The sequence below is a fragment of the Penaeus monodon genome, unplaced genomic scaffold (assembly GCF_015228065.2).
Source record: "Penaeus monodon isolate SGIC_2016 unplaced genomic scaffold, NSTDA_Pmon_1 PmonScaffold_294, whole genome shotgun sequence".
In the NCBI taxonomy this organism is placed as follows: Eukaryota; Metazoa; Arthropoda; class Malacostraca; order Decapoda; family Penaeidae; genus Penaeus; species Penaeus monodon.
In genome coordinates this window covers 35,675-43,217 of record NW_023657614.1, presented here as the reverse complement: position 1 = coordinate 43,217, position 7,543 = coordinate 35,675, and the positions used below count along the sequence as shown (strand labels likewise).

The 7,543-nt window shown below is 37.1% G+C and overlaps 1 pseudogene; it reads left to right on the top strand.

Moving 5' to 3' along the window:
* Positions 1–562: 562 nt before the first annotated feature.
* On the top strand, positions 563–1,301 carry LOC119570499 (annotated as a pseudogene).
* Positions 1,302–7,543: the final 6,242 nt, after the last annotated feature.

The following is a 7,543-nucleotide window of genomic DNA, read 5'->3' as shown; positions in this document are numbered from 1 at the left end:
GATAATGTTATCAAAATTCTCTTTATTCTCACTTTTTTCATCATTATTGTCATGATTAATACAATTCTGGTAATTATTATCATTATTACCCTAATAATTGCAAAAATCATCAAATTAATGGAAAAAACGTCATTTTGGAGTATAATCTCAAATGGCTATATTTCGCTAGATTTTGCCGCTTTTTCGACTTCTGGGATTTTTTTCTTTTACCTTTTTTATTATATATGGACACAATTCCTGTTATTATCATCATTATTATCATGATTATCATCATTATTATCGTTATCATCATCATTATCATCATTATTGCAATTATTATCATTATTGCAATTATTATCATAATTATTGCAATTATTGCAGTTATAATCTATATTTCTGTAACTATACTAATAACAACAACAATAATAATAGTAATAACAATAATAATAACAACTGTTATAATAATTATTAATTATTATTATAATTACTGTTATAATAATTATTTTTGCAATTATACTACCAGTAAAAATAATAATAATGATAATAATAACAATAATAATATTAATAACAATATGTGTCTACAAACATTTCTTGTTGTTGTCAGTTGCTATGCCCATTCTCCTGAGTCCTGCATGTTGTGCTAATCCAGAAATGATAGACTACTCAGAAGAACTTGTTCTCAAGTTTGTTGAGTATTTTGGTGACTTTTATGGAAAGCAATTCTTGGTCTACAATGTCCATTGTCTAATTCACCTCCCACAAGATGCGAGGGTCTTTGGCAGTCTTGACATTTCATGTTTTCCCTTTGAAAATTTCCTTGGCAAGATAAAAAAAAAAAATTGGTGCGCAAACCCTCTCAGCCACTTCAGCAAGTTGTCCACAGGCTCACTGAAAAAAAGTCAAAGACTTTAGTGCAGGTCACTGATGAAGGTCCACGATGCAGAAAATTGCACATCTTTGGTCCCATCCCGAATGCTATACTTCAAGGGTATCAGTACAAAGAATTACATCTCCCTTGTGGAGTCATATCAACAGCCAAAGGAGATAACTGCGTTCTGGTCAATGACAGGGTAGTCATGGTGAAGAATATTGTGGTTTCCAATGGAAAAGAATACATTGTGTTTCAAAAGTTTCGACATTCTGATAATTTCTTCCGCTACCCACTTGAATCTACAGATCTTGGTATTTCCCTTGTGTCCATGTTGAACTCATCTCTAGATTACACCCCTGTGGCAGACATTCAAATAAAGATGGTCCTTCTTCCTCACTCTTCTCAAAGTGATAAGACGTCTTATCTGGCCATACCTTTGCTTCATAATTAATGGTACAGGTAATGGGTGTTGTAGGTATAGTTCATGAAGCTGTGGTTTAGGGACGAGGTGGAATTTTTTGCAAGTTGGCCGATATTGTTTTAAAATTTTTATTGGAATGGGACAGTTTTGAGAAATGTAGCTCAGGCTGACATTAACTTTAAAATGTAAGAAAAACGATTTCAAAGAAGTTTGGGCCATGCGTAATTGGTTTTCTATTTCATGTCCAAGAGCTTCAGAAAAGGTGCGAGCGAGTGCAGAATACAAAAGGTAAATGTTCATGACAAGTCCCAACACCATAGCCAAGGTTGAAGCCATGGTCTCTTTACAACATAAATATGGCGACATGGGCTGTTTATTCATTTTAAATCCATAAACATATTGCAACAGGAGCCAATATGGAGACAAAGTAGGATATTGCTACAGCTGCTAACTAGCCATGTCAAACTACTTGAATATTGTAGCCTACTATATGAAAATATGCAATTTTTAATCTCTAGTCCAGCGGTGTGTGACAGTTCTGAGTCATGGCATCCTACAAAGGACGACAAAATCTACTCAGTAGTAGAATTTTGGGGGAGAAAAGAGGTGGAACTTGTGGCCTCAAAATGGCTGCTCAGAGAGGTGCGAAATGGAGGAGTGAGAAGAGTTTATTGGCCACCATTAGCAGCAAACAAATGTTGTGCTGAATGCATCAAGCAAGTGGAACCAGATTCAAAAAGTTGAAGTCGTTTGATGTTCGTGTTCTTTATCAAACTGGTACGTACATGTACATGTTTTTTTTTCAGTTGATTTCCAATATTCTGCAACACGTGCAGAAAAAAAAAGTTCATGTGTCAGAGCATGTGATTTACTTACTACAGGGCCAGCTGTAGCAACCAATATACAAAACTGAAAAAAAAACATTCTCACCAATCAGAATATTCATGAGATTTATTGACTAGCACTAGTCATGCTACCGGTACTATTGATTATTGAAATTTAGCGCTCATGGTTAATCCATTTAAGCAGGAGCAGGAGTGCCTAGATTTGTGTGAACCCAGCTTGAATCAACTTTAGTGTATTTCATTGCTTCAGAATATGTGGGATGAATGAACTCACCAATGAATATGCGTTCTCAGTCTGTGCTTAACCCATTGCAATTAGACTGTGTAAGATTGTGTAACTCTTTACAATGTTTAAAAATTTCAACCTCACTTTTCAGATGACCTTTCTAAGGCAATCTTGAAGTTGTCCATGTCTGAGTATACCTCGGACTTGGAATCAACATGTGCAGAGGAGGATAAGGAGAATCAAAGCATTGGCAACAGTTCTAAAAGGACTTTCAGGTTTGTTTTCTAATTACTTTGAGAGCCCTCAGGCTACCGGACTGCTCTTCCTCCATACCCCAGCCTCAGTTCGGCCACTAGTAATATATGCCTGTAAAGTATAGTTCCTCTGTTCTGCGATCAGTTGTGTACATGTAAAACATGTACGGAGGCAAACAGGTTCATGTACATAGTACACAACACGTAGCAGATATGTAATTTCATAAACAAAATTGCATCCTGTGTTTGCTAAATCTTAATTACTTATGAGCATTTTAAGAACATTTTAGTTTTACCCAACTGAGTACCCTCACAGAAAGACTGGTGGACTTAATAGATAAATGGAAGAAAGTGTTACAGGGAATAAACCTAGACAGTTGAATGAAAGCCACAACCTCCGTTCCAAGTGCTGCTGACATCCTATTTTTCAGTGTATGTAATCTATGTTTCTGAATTGCAGGCCACCAAGACGCTTTTTGGAATCCGATGACGATGATGATGACATGGATGATGCAGATGACCATGCAGAAGAGCAACCACTCTCCAAAGAAAGAAGAATGAAGGCCCCAGCACCACCGAAGGTACCTCGGCCATTGGCCTTTCGAAAAAGGCAATTATCCCCAGCGTCACAAGGCAGTGCAAGAAAGACACCGGAGGCCCCAATCCACAATGATATATGCTTAGAGCAGATTCAGTACACAAGGTTTGGAACCATTCGCTCACCAAGAGCAAGTCCATCTAGCCACTACCAGCCAGGACATTTGCCTTCTCCATCTGCCAGTCCCTCTACCCAAAAATTTTCAGACAAGCTGGCCAATAGTCTGGTTGAGCTTACACAAGAAGGTATGTACATCTATGAGGTCACATCAGAATGTTTGTTTGCAATAACGCTACCGACCCCAACCATGCCTACCCCCAAAAATTGTCCATTTTGCTCAAGAAATATTACCCCTCTGATTTCTTCAAATTCCTTTGTTTTGACCAGGAAAATTGGTATTGATAACATTAAAAAAAAAAAAAACATTTTTTCTTTCCTACTACATTTGGAGAAAGATTGTTCCTGTCAGCCACCTAAACAGTTTTCAAAATTACACAATTCTGGAGCAGTGAATTTTGAGCCCTGCCTCACTGTGTGCTACATTTATATGTTCAATGTACAATTTATAATTCTAGTACGTCACATGAGAATAAATATGGCCGAGGCAAGAGACGAGGCCAGGCAGAACAAGAAACTTCTAACAAAGATTCTTGCAATAGTAAGCAACCCAGCAGGAGTACCAGCAGAAGAACAAGAACAGCCACAGTCATTGCCATTAAATTCAGTTGATGAATTCAAAGAAATGGAGCAAAAACTGGAGGGACATGATTTTCGCAAGAAACCTGGTAGGTTATTTTTAAATTTGAACATTTATTGAATTTGTTGATTGCTTTGTCAGCCATCTCTGAGAAAATTTCATCAATATAACTGCGAGGTCCACAATTCTCAAAAACAAAGGAGCAAGCAGATTATCCTCTCGACATAAATTCTATATGTGCGAATTGTAAACTGCTATTATTTTCTTTATTAGGCTGTGCACTTGAGCAAATTTGGGGCACCTGATATCAGGTGCATTACAAAGTGCATCTTGGAAACTACCATGACGTTTTCTTTAATGACCAAATTCAATTGGAAGGGTCAGTGAGGGGAAAAAATAGCAATGCACAACCAGCAGCTGGTGTCCGTGATATGTGGTGAGTTGTTATTAAGCTCAACACTCTCCTGAGAGTGTGGAGGTCATATTGATTTCTCAGGGTTTCCTTCGTTTTCTTGTACGTGACTCGAAACTTCACATTCTCGGGACAGTTTGTGAGCAAACTACTGATTGTGCCAATCTCAAACTTTCACAGACCCTGCCTAAAACTATTATCTATTGGGGAAAGGTGGGATTTCAAGATCCGTTCAACAATAACTTTTTAAGAAAGTTCTACTATGCACAAATGAATGGGTCAACTGCCAGGTTCCCCATGCAACATCATGTGTGATGCCCATAAATGTCAATGTGTAATCGCACCCGAATGAATATGGTGAAAACACGCTCGATAAAATGTTCAGGGATTATGGCACCTTCAATCCAATCAGAATCAATCGAGGGCCGTATTCACAAAAAATCTTAAGCTCAAAATCAAACTGAAGTTGATCATGTGACATAGTTTGAGACATTGAGAATGCTGCATTTTGAGCTGAAGGTTAAACTTACACTTAATTTTTTTTTGTGAATCTCAGCCAAGGTCTCGCTACACAGTCATGGCATATCCTCCACATTTTAGTGGAAGCTCTGATGTTTGATACTATCATACCAGTTTATTAATTTGTTAATGTCCTTTTCAGCTGCAGTAAGGCACAACAGGGCAACGAAGGATGCCACGAATGAAGAAATGAAAGCAATTATCAAAGATCACTTGAGGTATGCAGACAAACGGCTGCAACGGCATAATAAAAAGACTGCCGCACATGAAGTTGCGGCCGATATCAGTGATGATGATGGCACACTGGCAATGGGGAGAAACGAGGATGGTTCTAGTACCGAGGAACCTTGAACCCACCCCCCATCATGTATTCACCTGGATTCAACTTTTTCTTACAACGTCGAAGATTTACCTCGGATTCAGATCGCGGCTTCTAGGATATGATGAAGATTCACCTCAATGACACAATGTTGTCAAATAATGTCCATTAAATTAAGGTATAAATTAGTTGGCTGAAATTCCATAATGGGTTAAGAGTACTCAAGAACTGACAGTCTGGAGTGCCCTGCTTACTTTCAGCAAAAAAGCTTTTGTATAACTAACATTTGTGGCGATAGGTCACAAATATGTAATTAATTTATTCAGTTTTTTCATAGTTATTTCCTTGATCCATGCCAAAATTTCACCAAATCTGCAATGAATGTGTTCCTAGTCAGTGAGATTTTTTTTTTTTTTGGATTTTGAGTTGCGATCCTTGAGAAAATGCAGAAACCTATGATCAAGTGATTGCGTTCTGTCAGCTCAACAAATAATCCGTGTAATTTGGTAGGACAGCATTTTCTGTTTTTTTTCCAAGGATCACAATTCAGATTGCTATTGTAGCAAAATGCGATATTAAATATATTCATGGGTGTTTTTTTGTTTTTTTTTTTGTTAAAAGATTCTTTAAACTCAATTTCACTTTATAATGGCCGTGTCGCGTCGATCCCTTCTGCCTCCATCTGAGTATCAACATCACTGCATCACAACTGGTGGTTAAAATGAGGCTGTTCCCTCGTTCAACAAATGTGACGTGGTCTTCAACGTGGTCACAATTTCTTTAGACCTGGGTAATGTCATAAAACGTTAGAAGGACAATGCCAAAACGTTGACTGTCACGTAGTTTCAAGAACAACACTGCCATTTATGAATGAACTGGAGAGCAATAAAACAGGATGGTGTATTCCCGAACTGTTTCATTTGGGTTGGTGCGAGATAGCCGCTTTAAGGCTTTCTCATATTTCCTCTGAACACTGTCTTTCAAAGTTATCTTTCATTTTTTGGCTACAGTAGCAAAACAAAACGTTTACTATTGGATTAGGAGGACTCAAGAAGTGATTTTTTGGTTCACGAGTACACCAAAACACCTTGTGGTTTCACTGAAAGATTGTCAGATAGCAAAAGGTATAAATGCTGACTCTCCCAGTGTCCGTCCCACAGCTGACAAAATACTCATATTTATGTAATGAATGGATTCAGGTTTTATTTTCATAGTTATTTCCTGAATTCATACCAAATTTTCACCAAATCTGCAATGAATGTGTTCCTAGTCAATGAGTATTTTTATTTTGTTTCTTGCAATTAAGGTGAGACATATTTTTATTATTTATTTAGCTGGTTCTCCATTGACAAGAATTGGGGATACAGGAAAAATTATTTTAGTGAGGTTTTGCAAATCTGATGAAACATGAAGTATGATTACAGAATTCAGTTTCATTTCCAGGAGCTAATGATGAAAACAATCCTGGAGACGGTTGGAACTAAAAATGTTCCTCCGTGTGTCTTCTAGCATTTCATGTTAGACAGAGAGTTATTGTGCATGTGCATTTTTTGAATTCCAACTCCGTACCCACAACTTGGAAATGAAAGACGTTAAATATGGTACCATACCTCCATCGGATTTGTAAAACCTTACCAAGAGCAGACCCACGGACAAAAAATTGAATGGAATAAAATTTTAAGAAATATTTTTGTTGTCTGGTGTGTGACCGAGGACCAGATTCCATTCTGTCATCAACATTTGTGCAGCAAATCTTTTAGTGTTTTATTGATAGGACCAAAGTATTTTTTTTTTCTTAAGTTTAGATCCTCCAATGATGGGAGGTGGCTTTGGCTAGCTTTGGGATGAGAAAACATGAAGGTCCTTTTTTGTCAATTTTTTCGCACACACTTACTTGAGTCTATTATTAATAACTGAATAAACCGCCTAATCAGTACTCAAAACCTTCCGACAATGTCTTCTGACTGGGACTGAGCATGCATCCCTGAGAAGGTCTGTTTATATGGAGTGGCCTTATAGTCTTATAATCGGAAGGTTTTTTAAACAGTGATTATGCTGTTAAAGGGACTTATTCAATCATTAATAATTAATTGACTCAAGTAAGTATTCACTTCAAAGAATCATTACTACTTTGTAATATTCATTTTTGCTTCCCGGGTTACAAAAAATAGCTTGCCGCTGACTGTAATTTGTTATTTTATAACTGAGACCACTATGCTGTTGGAGTTTGGTTGTTTTTAAGGGCTCGATAAAGTTTCAAGGGCAGTTTTTGTTCTGAACTAGGTCTTTATGAGCTGAATCTACTGATTGTGGTTGATGGTGTTCATTGACATTCCAGTTTAATGTCTGTACATGTCATTTTGTCAAAATAAATTTTCAAAAAAAAAAAAAAAAAATTCTCA